The sequence below is a fragment of the Rana temporaria genome, chromosome 4, assembly GCF_905171775.1.
Source record: "Rana temporaria chromosome 4, aRanTem1.1, whole genome shotgun sequence".
NCBI lineage: Eukaryota > Metazoa > Chordata > Amphibia > Anura > Ranidae > Rana > Rana temporaria.
This window is the reverse complement of record NC_053492.1, coordinates 52,809,139-52,825,080: the sequence shown is the minus strand read 5'-3', so window position 1 is coordinate 52,825,080 and position 15,942 is coordinate 52,809,139. Positions and strand designations below refer to the sequence as shown.

At 45.1% G+C, this 15,942-nt stretch overlaps 1 protein-coding gene and 1 non-coding gene across 2 annotated transcripts in view; both read right to left on the bottom strand.

Annotated features, from left to right (window-relative positions):
* The window catches only part of LOC120936213, an 81,830-nt gene extending 67,989 nt beyond the window's left edge, over nt 1-13,841 (bottom strand). The window contains exon 1 of the mRNA XM_040348403.1: nt 13,754-13,841. The gene's annotated coding sequence lies outside the window, so the exon portion shown is untranslated. The remainder of the gene's footprint in view (nt 1-13,753) is intronic.
* Nucleotides 10,448-10,606, bottom strand: LOC120938477. The gene has a single exon (XR_005749076.1). It is a non-coding gene; the product is annotated as a U1 spliceosomal RNA (small nuclear RNA).
* Nucleotides 13,842-15,942: the final 2,101 nt, after the last annotated feature.

Below are 15,942 nucleotides of genomic sequence, written 5' to 3'. Positions count from 1 at the left end.
TACTCACCCACAAGCATGTTTTTTTACCTTGTTAATGTTTTCATTATTTTTTTTGTCATGGGTCTGCCCACTCAATACTGATCTCTCAAATCTACAATAAAGAAACATGTTTAAATTTGGCTGAAAATTAAATTTTTATTTTAGTCTTCATAAAAATTTAGAAAAAAAAAAAGTGGCAAACCAAAAACACAACATAATAAAAACAAAGATGCCAGGGTAGGCAGCACTTTAGAGCATGCTTGTTTTTTTCTGAAAACAAGGGTCCCCGAAGCCACAAATACAGCCTGTGAGTCCACATAAAAATTCCATCAGGGGCACCGTATTATTTCTTCGCCCTTTTCTTCCCAGCAGCCTTCCCTGCAGTCTTCCCTGCAGCCTTCCCGGAAGCCCGAGTCCTTGGGGGCTGGGTTCCTGGAGGAGATGAGGTGGCAGGAGCCATAGCAGCCTCATGAGGTGGAGAAGCAGGAGCAGGAGCAGGTGCAGGAGCAGGAGCAGGAGCAGGAGCAGGAGCAGGAGCAGGAGCAGGAGGAGCAGCAAGGACAGGAGGAGCAATCCGCACAATGTGGGTGTCGTCATCGAGCTGCCCCAGGGATGCCATGGTTATGGCTTCGAACATGAGGAGTTCGCAGCGCACACGCTGGCTCTGCTCCAGATTGTACAGCTTGGCTGCAATGAGCGCTGCGAACCCCTCAACTTCACTGGGTGGCTCTCGGATGGCTGCAGTAGCTTGGCGAAGCAGGCCCTGGGTCTCCTCCTCCATCTGTCGCATACTCCTGAGCCGTTTATTGGGATTGCGGAATGGAGGGATCCGGGAGATGGTATCCCGCCGGCGTGCCTCCTGGGTCCCACTGGGGCCTGCCACCTCCTGGCTCCCAGTGGGCTCTGCCACCTCCTGCCTTGCAGTTGGCCCTGGCTCCTCCTGGCTCCCTGTGGGCCCTGTCTCTTCCTGGCTCACTGTGGGCCCTGGCTGTTCCTGGCTCCCTGTGTGCCCTGGCTGTTCCTGGCTTGGGTCTGCCTGTGTATGAAAAAAAGGAACATATGTTATTTGTGTTTGTCATTAATCACACACATTTTTACAATCATGAGTGATGCAAATTGAATGTCAATATATATTACACACAGGGTCGCCATCCTTAATTATGTGGCCCCTTAAACACCTTCAGACATGGTCCCCCTGGAATTATGTGGGTTGTTGCATGCCTAATTTAGTAAATAAGTGGCCTTTTACCCAAAAATTAGGTTAATCAATTTAGTGTCAACTAGATAGTACTCAAAAAGGGTGTCTTCCATCTGGGACCCCTTGCAGGTGTATTGCGTTACTCCCCCCCTACTGGCCTATCTGAAAATGCCACCCACTCCTTCATCAACATTATTAATTTGCCCATTTTGACCCCATCATGTTTTCCCACTACTGACTATTGATCCTATCCCTAAACTTTACAAGATTCACATAGAATTTAGAACAATAGTAACATACATTTACCATTATTACTATACTTGTCATATACTAACTAAATTCAAACAAAAAACACATACCATTCTCCACGGCTCACAATTGGGGTCCTCCAGGAACTCTTCCTCTTCCTCCGAGCTTGTCTGCTCTTGTCTGCAGGGAAGACTGGAGGATTGGCTGCTGGGAAGCTGGGAGCTACCTCTTGGGGGAAGGGTAGACAGGGATGGCCTGGTCTCTATGTGGTCGTCCAGGAACTGCAGCTGACTGTAGTACCACAGGGTTGGTTTGTAGATGGAGTCAGCTGCAGCCCCAGACCTCATTGAGGCCAGGACTTGGACCCGTTGGGCCCTGTAGGTGCCCCTGATGGAATTGATTTTATTTTTCACAGTGGCTGTTGTGGCGTTGGGGACCCTTGTTTTCACAAAAACAAGCATGCTCTGTCTAGCTTTCTCCCTGGCATCTTTGTTTTTATTTAGTGTGCTTTTGGTTTGCCACAGAACTGGATGTTCCTTCCATTTTTGGATGAAGTCTGTCAGGAAGTCCGCATCCTTGAAGGCATCCATTCTTTCTGCACATGAAACAGAAGCCAAAACATAATGTAATTAAAGGCACTAGCTTACTTCCCCTAACTAGCCCACAAACTCATTCCCTATTCACTATAATAAAGTCGGAATTAAAAACTTACGTCTCGTCGTTATTAGGAAAGATCGGGAATTACGACTTCTTCCACAGACTATGCAGGCCGTTTCCAAACACGTCCCATCCCTTTTACACTACGCACGCGTGACGCTCCGCACGACACCCCGCCCCTGACGTTCGGTATCGTCCTTTCCACGCCCCTTCTCTGTCGTTTGGTGAGGGAGAAAAGATGGACAACATGGAGGTGTATTCCAGCTCAAGCCAGGAGGCAGGCCAGGCCCAACCACGCCGCAGATTCCGCTGCAGAGCCTCCAACATGTCATTTAATGAAATGGTGGAGATGGTCACCATATTGAGGAGGGAGGACTATGATGCCAAGCATGGCCCCTACATGCATCCCAATAAAGTAAAAGCACAAATTATGGAGAAGGTCATCCGTAGGCTCCAGCGGAAGTTTGGTAAAACCAGGAGCAGAGAGCACCTGCGCAAAAGGTGGTCGGATTTGAAAAAAAGGGAACCCCACCAACTTTACCGAATTAATAAGGTGATTCGAAGAAGAAGTAAGTTTTTTCCATGTGTATTTAATTATTTTTGTGTGTTCTTTGTGCCCTTTTTTTTTTGTGCCAGGTTGACCATAAAATGAATATTATGAATGTGGACGCATGATGCAGTCGTCGTAGTCGTCGTTCATTCGGTGACTTTCAATAATCCAAGACCATATTAACGAGAAATGGCATCATGCCTAGTTGGCATGTGCAAAGGGGAGTTGAAGCACTGTATCTGATCAAAAATCGTAAATTGAGGAATTGTGGGCGAATGAACGACGACTCCTATGACCAATTAGTCGACACAAATATGAAAGTTGTGACATTTTTGGGGCTTAAAAAAAAGGTGTATTCAATTCTGGACTAGATGGAAATGTGTTTCAGCTTATTTTAGAAGAAACGTAAATACCTTGAGATTCACAAAAAGGAGCGTTTGCTACTCCTTTTTTTATTGAACATGTGTACTCAGTAGCACAATTGTTTGTCACAATCACAACCTATGTTGGGTCACACACAGGGGTGAGCAGATCCAGGGGAGACTTGTTTAGCTTACATATCTAAACGTAAAAATTGTGTTAACTGATTTGAGATTACTTTGTGAATGGATTAAATATTGGTCTATTTTATTGATAATTGTTTAAAAATCAACAATAGTGACCTTTTGTTTATCATTTTTTAATTTTTGGGTGTCATTTCAGGCCGCTCTTAATGGTTGAACCTCATGTTTTCCCTTTCTTCAATCTTGTAGGGCACAATGAAGCACAAAGGCAGGAGGCACAAGCCAATCAAGCCACACCCCCGAGGGATGTAGAGGAAGAGGAACCTGCCTCAACATCCGGTAAAGTAACATCTACCACATTTTCTGTGAATATAGATATAGGCATACAATCTTTTAACACATGTTTTGGTTCCACATTTCAGGAGGAAATCGGGCTGGTCAGGGACTGGACACGTATAGTGCCCAGCTCCTCATCGGCGAGGTTCTCACCTGCAGGGCCCAAGTTGAGGACATACGTCTGGCCTGCCGTGAAATACGCCACAAAGCCAAGACGCTGGAACGGCAGCTAAAAAATTTTATTAATGTTTTGGGGAGGGTTTAATTTTTGGTGTATTTTCTTTTTTCCTTGAATTTAAAAAAAAAAAAAAAAAAAAAAAAAAAAAATATTTTCTAATAATCAAAAAAGACCAACAAAAATAAAAAAAATATTATATTTTGTAATAATCAAAAAAGACCAAAAAAATAAAGAAAATATATTATATTTTGAAATAATCAAAAAAGACCAAAAAAAATAAAAAAAATATTATATTTTGTAATAATCAAAAAAGACCAAAAAAATAAAGAAAATATATTATATTTTGAAATAATCAAAAAAGACCAAAAAAAATAAAAAAAATATTATATTTTGTAATAATCAAAAAAGACCAAAAAAATTAAGAAAATATATTATATTTTTAAATCATCAAAAAAGACCAAAAAAAAAAAAAAATATTTTATATTTTGAAATAATCAAAAAAGACGAAAAAAAAAAAAAAATGATTTGTTGTACTAATCAAAACTAAAAAAGTAACAAATAAATAACATTTTGGACTCCAAACAATTTGTGTGTAGTTATTGGTATCAATGCAGACTCATTAAATTAATCAGGCATATTTGTAGAGTTATTAAGATTTAACACTCATGGGAATTTATTACATCCCAAACACATGGCTGGATGAGAACCTACGAAAAAGAAACATTACCCCCCAAAACTTACAAATAACTAAAATCAAACAAATAAACACTGTTTCATCAAACAAAAAGTAAATTTAGATCAGGCATTGCAATGGCCCCCCTCCCCATAAAATAGTCCACATAGGATTGACGCACTGCACGTGCGGTTTGGGGGGCCAAGCCTCTATGGCTAGCCTGATGTCCCGGCTCCGGAGCCACAAGATCAGCCTCATCAGGCAATACCGTCAGGTACGTTTGAGAATTTCTTTTCAAAAAATTGTGCAAAATGCAACAAGATAGTATAATATAATTCCACTTGTATTCCGCCATGTTTATTGCTGTTAAAAACAATCTGAATCGGCTGGCCATGATTCCAAAGGCATTCTCTACCACACGTCTTGCCCTGGCCAGCCGATAATTAAAAACCCTCCTCTCATGGGTGAGGGTGCGTACGGGAAATGGCCTCATGAGGTGGGGACCCAAACCAAAAGCCTCATCTGCTACAAACACGAAGGGCAGACCCTCTTCGTTCTCCTCCGCAGGTGGCAATCCTAGGTCCTCCAACCGAAGCCGTTGTGCGAACTCCGTCTCCGCAAAGACACCGCCGTCCGACATCCGGCCATTTTTCCCAACATCCACGTACAAAAACTCGTAATTTGCTGAGACCACCGCCATCAAAACAACACTGTGGAATCCCTTATAATTGAAGAAATGGGATCCACTATGGGGTGGGGGCACAATGCGGATGTGCTTGCCATCAATGGCTCCTCCACAGTTCGGAAAGTTCCAACGCTGGGAGAAGTCCGCTGCCACAGTCTGCCATTCCTGTGGCGTGGTGGGGAACTGGATAGAAAGAAAAAATAAAAAACATTAGAACAAAGATTTTAAACAGAATATAGCTAAAATTACAAGGGATCCCACCAACAATTCAACAAAAAAGGTTAGTATTAAAAAAAAAAATGTGAACAATTAAGCATATTAATCACCCCCCTCTGATGTTTAAAAAATATATTTAGGGGGAGTGGGGCTCAAGATGAGATGAGAAACAACCCCCCAAAAAATATCTAAATAAGAAAAATAATTATTAGTATGTATTTCAAAAATCTAGGGGGGGGGGTTTGGACAATGGAGGCCACAAATAAACGGGGATATAGGGACACACAAAATGCAGCACTACAATGGAGGCCACAAATAAACGGGGATATAGGGACACACAAAATGCAGCACTACAATGGAGGCCACAAATAAACGGGGATATAGGGACACACAAAATGCAGCACTACAATGGAGGCCACAAATAAACGGGGATATAGGGACACACAAAATGCAGCACTACAATGGAGGCCACAAATAAACGGGAAGATAGGGACACACAAAATGCAGCACTACAATGGAGGCCACAAATAAACGGGAAGATAGGGACTATGCTAGGTGGGTTTGCCCACAACATAGAATGATGGACAGGTTGGCTAAATTAAATAAACATGTAGGGCTTTACTAATTGTGTAGAACAGCATACATAGAGACAAAGTGAGCATTCTGAGCATATTAGAAAATTATTACTTTTTTTTTTTTTTTTTTGGAAATTAGTTTGACCATTGAAAGAACACCACTTACCTTAACATAGTCCTCCTGAAGAACCTGAATGATGGCCGAACAGGTCTCAGGGATTATGAGGCCCAGAGCCTGGGGGGAGATGCCCGTCGAGAACTTCAAGTCCTGCAGACTTCTCCCTGTTGCAAGGTAGCGCAACGTAGCAACTAGCCTCTGCTCAGCAGTGATGGCTTCCCGCATAACGGTGTCCTGCCTGGTGATATATGGCGACACCAAAGCCAAAAGCTGCTGAAATACGGGGTCAGACATCCTAAGAAAATTCCTGAAATCATCAGGGTTATTTTCTCGGATCTCCCGCAGCAGAGGCATATGAGAGAACTGGTCCCTGCGTAGCAACCAGTTCTTGGTCCACAACCTCCTCCTCACCCTGTTCATGGACCGTCGCTGGGATGCAGCACACATCCTAACAACAAGCACAGCACGATCTCGGCGACGAGTTCGTACCCGCAACATGGCTAGAAAACGGTCGTCAAATCAGATCAGACTAAAAATTACGCCCTGAAGTAAAGAATGGCCTTTGAAGAACGACCTGCTAAACAGCACCGTGCACACCAAACGTAATGCCTAAACAAATACGTCCTTAGTACAAGCACTGTATCACAGATCCGACAACAAATAGACAAACTGTACGACAGAAAACGAAATTTAAAGCACAGTCACTGAAAATCACGAATCGTATCTCACCAAACTTTTACTAACACGCAGCAACACGATATCAGCAAAAGAGGCCGTCTTCCGCATGGAAACGACCCTTTATAGTGACGTAGTGCGTGATTGACGGAACTGCGCTGTGCTAGAGCGTTGTGAAAAAGCGATGGTGTGTATGCTACGTCGTTGTTCAAATTGAAGTTTGAAAAATGACGTTTTTTTAAAGCACATAAAGCGTCGCTTTTTTCCATCGCAGAAAACGATGGTGTGTACGCGGCATTAGTTACCTTGGTGGTCAGTGTAAATCTTATCATTACATTGGGGCTTGGTGTACAATCCTTTTATTCACACTAGTGGTCAGTGTGAAGGTTCCCCTTACATTGGTGGTAAGTGCAGAATTGCCCTTACACTGATGGTCAGTGTAAATCCCCCCTCACATTGGTAGTCAGTGTAGAATCACCCACTGTATACTTGCCAAAGATTTCCAGCTTTGCTCTACATGATTCAGAATTTGCCACAGTGTACAGTCTTCTAACTAATCCCATCCCCCACCACTGTCACTGATCCCATCAACCCCCCAGCATTGACAGTGGCCCAGATTCAGGTAGAACCGCGCAATATTTGCGTGGGCAAAGGGCAACGATTTTTGCTCTGCGCCCACGCAAATATTTCGATTTGCCCACGATTCACGGAGCAGTAGCTCCGTAAATTGCGCGGGCGCTATGCTAATTTGCCCTGCGTAAGGGCGCCTAATGTAAATGATCCCGCCGGGGGCGGGAATCATTTAAATTAGGCGCGCTCCCACGTCGAGCGAACAGCGCATGCTCCGTCGGGAAACTTTCCCGACGTGCATTGCGGCAAATGACGTCGCAAGGACGTCATTTGCTTCTAAGTGAACGTGAATGGCGTCCAGCGCCATTCACGAATCACTTACGTAAACGACGTGAAATTCAAATTTCACGAGCGGGAAGGGTGGCTATACTTTAGCATTGGCTGCGCCTACTATGAGTAGGAGCAGCCTTACGCTAAAGTCGCCGTACGGAAACTCCGTACCTTGCGTGCGCAGGGCCCGCGCAACTTTTGTGAATCGGTGGTAGTATGCAATTTGCATACTATACGCCGATCACAATGGCCGCGCCCCCTAGCGGCCAACGCAAGAATGCAGCCTGAGATATGAAGGCATAAGGAGGCTTATGTCTGTCATATCCTAGGCTGCAGTCCGCGTAGCGATGTTCCTGAATCAGGGGCATTCGCTATGCGGGAGCAAAACAGCTATTGCGCAGCGCAACCTATGGTTGCGCGGGCGAAATAGCTTCTTGAATCTGGGCCACTGATCACACCCCCCCTCTCAGCATTGCCAATGATCCCAGGAGTCCTAGGATCCCTAGGAGTTTTCTGTCTACTGATGGGTCCCCTCACCTCCCCAGTCCATGGTGTGCAGGCAGTGAGGAGATGATCTGATGTATCCTTTAGCAACCAGTAAGCAGTAATGATGTGCAGCCAATCATTGAGGGTAAGGATGTGCAGTAACATCTAGCAACCAATTAATGAGTGGGAAGGATGTCCAGTAACCTCTAAAAATCAATCAGTGAGCAGTATTGATGTACAGTAATCTCTAGCGACCAATCAACAAGCAGAAGTCATGTGCTGTAACCTCTAGCAAATAATCAGCAATTAATCAGTGAGCCATAATGTGTGCTGTAACCTCTAAAAAAAAACCGACGTTTTAAATCATGAAATAAAACAACGTTTTTGAAACTTCATTTTCAAAAACGACGTTGCCTAAACACCATCGTTTTTTCAAAATGCTCTAGCAAAGCGCGGTTACGTTCAGCACTCTTTTCCATTGAAGCTAGTTTCATAACTTGCTTCTGAACATGCGCGGGTTTAAAAACATTGTTTTAAACGTTGTTTTGCCAACACACTATCATTTTAATTGACACAAAAAACAAAGTTTTGAAAAACGACACAAAAAATTTAAGCATGCTTCAATTTTTTTTTTGTCGTTTTTCACAAGACATAAAACAACGTTTTCCCCCACACACGGTCATTTTAATTGACGTTTTTCAAAACTTCGTTTTTTTTTCATCACATAAAGTGATGGTGTGTACGCGGCATAAGAGAAGCTTCAAGATTCCTTTAAGATTCCTGCCCGCAGACCCCCACAACCATGAGCCAGGGTGGTGAGGAACAGGCCATTGTCCTCATCGACATGGGGATGGTGCAAGCTCCCTATTCCTGGCTAGCCAGACTGCATGCTGGGATAAGCGGTCTGGTTTTGACTTCCCCAGGGATCTCAAACTTTTTTTTTTTCTTTTAAATAAACCAAATTGATTCAGTGCTGCACCATAATTTTATTTTGTTTCTTTATATCTTATATCTTTTATTTTTATTTTTTTATTGTTTTATCACTAAGTTGTAAATTCATAAATGCACAGTTGTTTTATGCTGCAGCACTGAATCCATTTGGTTTATTTAATACTTATGCAGAAGTGGGTGGTACACTTGCAGATTCTGGCCGCAGCACGTATTTTTTTTTAAATACATATTTGTTTGCACGTTTTTTTAAGATTGTAAAGATATGCGCAGGGGTGTTATTTTTTTTTATTGGTTTTACATTTTTTTTTATTTTGTTTGGTATGAATTTTAACAGTTTTTTTTTTTTTTTTTTTTTGAAAAGCCTATGGCGTGTGAACACACCCAAAAAAAACTCCACCCGGTGCAGAAAAAATGTGCACACACATAAAGAGTGTTCACAAAAACGTGCAGACGGGTGCAACGTCAAGTGGTCCTCCTGTGAAGAGGGACCCATAACCCTGATCCCCCGGGGCGTTAGGCTCCAGACGGGGACTGAGGTACTGTGGTCCGAGCAACCGAAGCCGACACGGACCCAACTTCCTCGGAGGGACTGCCGAAACAGAACCCTCCCAGTACTAGGTGGGGCTCCCCCGAAGGGAGACCCCATGAGAGCAGGCGAACTAAGCCAGAAGGCCATGTCCACCCACTCCCAAGACGTTCAGGGCTGGCCCGAGGACCCGCACCCTACTAATCACACAGTGACAAAACGTGCACAACAAAAAAAGACAAAAAAGTGACAAACACAGGCTTAAATAAAATAAAGTGGGGGAAGGGATAGTGGAGAGGAGAGTGAAAGAAGTGGCCATTGTGGTGAAACAATGACCAGGCCCTCCGGCCAGGAATAAAAAATTCCTCCGGTCCTAGCCAAAAGGCCCGGCCCAGGAGGCAGGTGCTAAAAAAAGCGTGTATCTGGTGCAGTGACCGTGGTATCCTTCAATCAATGTGTCCCTCACACACAGTGATCTTCAGATACCCCTGGACTGCCACTCCAGGGGCACATGCACCATAGGCTTTTTCGTTCCATATCCGACCCCCCGACTGGCCAGTGCAGCCCTCCACCCCCGTCAGCTAGAGAGCCCTTCAAGGTTTTCTTGGGGAGAACTGCCGCTCCAGTTAGCAGCCTCCACCAATACTAGCCCCTCCAGACCCTCCGTCAACCCAGCGGATTTGCATGGTTCTACCCCGTCTTACCACAGGGCATTACCAGCTCCTCCAACCGGATCGCTGACAGGGATAGCACTTACACCAGCCAGCCAGAAGGCCAGACTAGAACTCGGCAAAAAGACCAAGACCAAGCGCAGTACCCATCCTCACCAGGAGCACCCTTCCAGATGGCTCAGACTCAACCATGGGCCGGCCCCCAGTATTCTGTCGGGCAGCACAGCGTAGTCCCTGCTGAAACCATCCTTCCAGGTGCAATGACGTCATTGGATTGCATCCACCCTCCCCATGTAGGAGGTGCTTCAGCGCTCCGCTGACAACTGATGAGGACAGATACCACACCCAGTCCTAGCCAAAAGGCCGAGAAGCGGCAGGGAAGACAACCACGATCAGCACAGCCTAGAGTGTGCAATAGCTGTGCCTCGCCCTGGGAGAACCGCCTTCATGATCATGGTGTCTCCCCCGCCAGGTAAGTATAGTGTAGTGGGGTAGGCAGTGTAGTATAAGTGGGGTAGACAGTGTAGTTTGGGGTGGGCAGTGTAGTGTAAGTGGGGTGGGAAGTGTAATGTACTGCAGTGGGGTGGGCATTGTAGTGCAGTGGGGTGGGCAGTGCAGTGGGATGGGCAGTGTAGTGTAAGTTGGGTGGGCAGTGTAGTGTAAGTGGGGTGGGCAGTGTAATGGGGTGGGCATTGTAGTGCAGTGGGGTGGGCATTGTAGTGCAGTGGGGTGGGCAGTGTAGTGTAAGTGGGGTGTGTAGTGTAGTGGAGTAGGCAGTGTAGTGTAAGTGGGGTGGGCAGTGTAGTTTGGGGTGGGCAGTGTAGTGTAAGTGGGGTGGGAAGTGTAATGTAGTGCAGTGGGGTGGGCATTGTAGTGCAGTGGGGTGGGCAGTGGGGTGGGCAGTGTAGTGTAAGTGGGATGTGCAGTGTGGTGGGCAGTGTAATGTAGTGTAAGTGGGGTGTGTAGTGTAAGTGGGGTGGGCAGTGTAGTGTAAATGGGGTGTGTAGTGTAGTGGGGTGGGCAGTGTAGTGTAAGTGGGGTGGGCAGTGTAATGTAGTGTAAGTGGGGTGGGCAGTGTAGTGGTAGTGGGGTACTGGAATGGATATTTGGGGGGAACCCTAGGTATTTTTTTTTTTTTTTTATGAATGAATTCTCTTTGAATTGCCAGAGCCGACAATTCATTATAGCCGCAAGTCCGGTTTTAAAAGACCTATTTTCCTTTCAGAAATGATACTTTGTGCAGGGATAGTTCTATGTACTGGAAACATGCGCTATTTCACATGCTAACTTTAGGTCCCTTTTACACGGACGGACGGATAGAATGGTGCTTTTAGCTGCGGATTTTCTAGTTTTCTACCGCAGCTAAAAGCACACAATGCTTTCCTATGGCCCCATTCACACATAACGTTTAGCTGCGACTTCGTTGCATGCGGTTTGGTGTGAATAGAAAAAATTTAATTGAATACGTCCAGGTGCGATTTAGCGCAGCTATATGCACATAACCGCAGGTAATCGCAGTCTTTTGTGTCAACTGCGGATAGCAGCGTGAGAAAAAAAAAATAACAACAGGAAGCACATCATAATCAAAAAAAATAAAAAGGGATACTATGGAAATGACTACCGCAGCTAAACGCGGCCGCCTTTAACCGCACGTAATCGCAATGTACAAATGCAGCTAATCACAGTGCCCAGAGATTTGAATTTCACTGAAAATGTACATGCTTTTAATTGCGGCAAAACTGCTGTCCATCTGAAGGGGGCCTTACACCCCCCCTAGGTACAAAATTTAAAGTAATATTTCACTTTTATTGTTTCACTTTTAGCATTATTAAATTCACTGCTCCCGAAAAAAATGCAGTTTTAAAACTTTTTTTTGCATTGATACATGTCCCCTGGGACAGGACCCGGGTCCCCAAACCCTTTTTAGGACAATAACTTGCATATTAGCCTATACAATTAGCACTTTAGATTTCAAATGTTCGAGTCCCATAGACTTTAACAGGGTTCTAAAGTTCACACGAACGTTTGGTGTGTTCGCAAGTTCTGGTGCGAACCGAACAGGGGGGTGTTCGGCTCATCCCTATAGAGGAGTTTAGTGGGTAGTGTAGAGGAGTTTAGTGGGCAGTGTAGAGTAGTTTGGTGGGCAGTGTGGAGGGCAGTGTAGAGGAGTTTGGTGGGAAGTGTAGAGGAGTTTGATGGGCAGTGTAGAGGAGTTTGGTGGGCAGTGTAGAGGAGTTTGGTGGGCAGTGTAGAGGAGTTTGGTGGGCAGTGTAGAGGAGTTTGGTTTGCAGTGTAGAGGAGTGTGGTGGCCAGTGTAGAGGAGTTTAGTGGGCAGTGTAGAGGCGTTTAGTGGGCAGTGTGGTGGGCAGTGTAGAGGAGTTTAGTGGGCAGTGTAGAGGAGTTTGGTGGGCAGTGTGGTGGGCAGCGTAGAAGAGTTTGGTGGGCAGTGAAGTGGGCAGTGTAGAGGAGTTTGGTGGGCAGTGTAGAGGAGTTTAGTGGGCAATGTGGTGGGCAGTGTAGAGGAGTTTAGTGGGCAGTGTGGTAGGCAGTGTAGAAGAGTTTAGTGGGCAGTGTAGAGAAGTTTGGTGGGCAGTGTAGAGAAGTTTGGTGGGCAGTGTAGAGGAGTTTGGTGGGCAGTGTAGAGAAGTTTGGTGGGTAGTGAAGTGGGTAGTGTAGAGGAGTTTAGTGGGCAGTGTAGAGGAGTTTGGTAGGCAGTGTAGAGGAGTTTGGTGGGCAATGTAGAGAGGTTTGGTCGGTAGTGTAGTGGAGTTTGGTGGGCAGTGTAGAGGAGTTTGTTGGGCAGTGTAGAGGAGTTTGGTGGGCAGTGTAGTGGAGTTTGGTGGGCAGTGTAGTGCAGTTTGGTGGGCAGTGTAGTGCAGTTTGGTGGGCAGTATAGTGGATTATAGTGGGCAGTGTTGTGGAGTGGTCAGGATAGGAATCAGATAGTTTAGTTCCATTGTAGGAAAGAAAGTATTCTCAATGCCAAGGACTAACTTTGTCTGCACCAAAAGACACATATTGCTTCTCCAAAGGGGGGGCTGTCCCTCCAAAAGAAGAATTGCATTTATCATAACTGTATTAATCAATGGAAGTATCAAATTATTTTATCTTGTCACCAAATCAACAAAACTAAAATAAGAGACCAAATTTTTATTAAATACAGTTTACTTTAACTAGGCTTTAAGTTTTAAGGATTAAATAGTTTGAAACCCAATCATAAAAATTGTATATGCTTTAACATGTTAGTATAATACCAACATTTTTCATCTGCAGCTTTCATGAAAGTAAGATCCTGCCATGAAAGTCCTTGTTAAGGCACTTTCTGCTAAAGGGTGACAACTACCGGTATATGCCAACTGTAGTTCTGCATTGTCACTATGTCACATGCACCCTTGGTAGAGAGTAGACTACAAGCAACCAATGCTGGAGCTAGTGCATGTAGGCAGGAAATGTTTGAAAGAGGTTGCAGGAGATAAATAATACTGAAATGCAACAAATGATGAAAAAACAAAAATCTGGTATTTTATCAAATTAAATAGCATCCAGTGCCTGGGAACTAACAGGACTGGGGTTCCAGAGCCAGAAATCAATGAGACAATTGAGGTCTTGGTCGTAATTTGTACTTACCAATATTGTATATTCTTTGGTTGATCAGGTGCCTGTAAATGAGATACAAAAAAGGTTTTGTTGTTTTTGTTCTGATATCCTTATCTTCATTTACTGGTAAGCCTCATCTGACAATAAACTGAGTTACACGAATCGAAAAGTTTCTGCCTTCTCCAGAAATGCCTCTTACATAGTATTGAGCCCAACTGTACCATTGTATATAATTTGTAAACGCCCTGAAGAAAAATAACTTCCTGTTAATTCTTTTCAACCCTTACTTTGCTAAAGGTTGCAATAGTACAAAAGAAAAAAGTATCTGATTGACAAATAGGTTTCCAGTCTTTTTCGGTAGAGTTATAATAATAATAAACATTATTTTATATAGCACCTTTAAAGGAGCTGTAAACATTCGTGTTTTTTCACCTTAAAGGGTTACTATAGAAAAAAATGTTTTTGCTTTAAAATAACAAACATGTTATACTTACCTCCACTGTGCAGTTCGTTTTTCACAGAGTGGCCCCGAATCCTGTCTTCTGGGGTCCCTCGGCGGCTGTCTCTGGTCCTCCCCGCAAGAACTCACCACAGTCATGCGAGAGCGCTCGCATGGTGGTGAGTACTTGCGGGCGCGCTCCCGTGATACAGTGAGCGGCCATAGTCGATCACTGTATCACTCGGCCCCGCCCCTCGGCGCGTCACTGGATGTGATTGACAGCAGCGCTCAATCCATCAGCCCTAGCCAATCAGCGGCCAGGCTGAGCGGGGAAGAGGATCTCGGGACCGAGCATGGGACTTTCGAGGGGTCAGGTAAGTAAAACGGGGGCTCGAGGGGGGGGGGAGGCGTCATCAGATGTTTTTTCACCTTAATGCATAGATTGCATTAAGGTGAAAAAATTTTTTTCTTTACAACTCCTTTAATGCATCCTATGCATTAAGGTGAAAAACACCTTGCAGTGCCCGGACCCCCAGCCATTTTACTTACCTGAGCACCGAATTTCCGTGGGTGCGTCCCCACCATCCTTTTCTCCACGGAGTCCCGGCTTTAATTGGATAGATTGGTAGCAGCGCAGCCATTGGCTCCCGCTGCTGTCAATCAAATCCAATGATACGGGATATGGACACCGGGTGTACCATATTTTCCGGCGTATAAGACAACTTCCTGGATGCAAAAAAATGCATCCAAAGTCGGGGGTCGTCTTATACGCTGGGGACGGTCTCCGTGCTGCTCCTTCTCCTCAGAGTGTTCTGTGATAGGTGGAACACAAATCTTCCCAGCAGAGCCTCTGTTCTGTGTTCCTCCTATCACAGATGCCTTCTCATCCTCGGACGAGATGAGAAGACGTCCATGATAGGCGGAGCACAGAACAGAGGCGCTGCTGGGAAATTTTGTGTTCCGCCTAACATGGGACAGTCTGAGAAGAAGGCGTGTCTTTTAAATCATTGACGCTCGCAGCACGGAGACTGTCACCGCACCGCCTGAAGTCTATTCAGAAAAAAAGTGAGTGATGGCACTGTTTGCAGTGATTGCACTGGGGGGCAAGTTCAGGCACAGTGGGGGCAAGCTCAGGCACAGAGAGGGGGCAAGTGATGACACAGAAAGGGGGCAAGTGATGGCACAGTGAGGGGCAAGTAATGGCACAGTGAGGGGCAAGTAATGGCACAGTGAGGGGCAAGTGATGGCACAGTGAGGGGCAAGTGAGGGGCAAGTGATGGCACAGTGAGGGGCAAGTGATGGCACAGTGGGGGCAAGTGATGGCACAGTGGGGGCATGTAATGTAATGGCACAGTGAGGAATGTAATGTAATGGCACAGGGAGATTTGAAAAAGCCTGTTTCTGTCAACGGTTCTGGCCACCCCTCAGCTTCCAGAAAGACTAGTAAGAAGGGGGTAGTCTTATACAGTGAGTATATCCCAAAACCAACATTTTTCCTGGAAAATTAGGGGGTCGTCTTATACGCCCAGTCGTCTTATACGCCGCAAAATACGGTATGACTCAGGAGTGCGCTCGAAAGGCAACCCCCTCGGGAGAGTGCTTCTCCTAGGGGGTTATCCAATGTGGAGAGGAGCCGCGAGACCCGCAGAGAGCGCCCAGGGGCCACTCTGTGAAAAACAAGCTGCACAGTGGAGGTATGTATGACATGTTTGTTATTTTTTTTTTTTTTAAAACAAAGCTTTAGTATCACTTTAAAGATAGCTTCCAAAGCACCTTACAA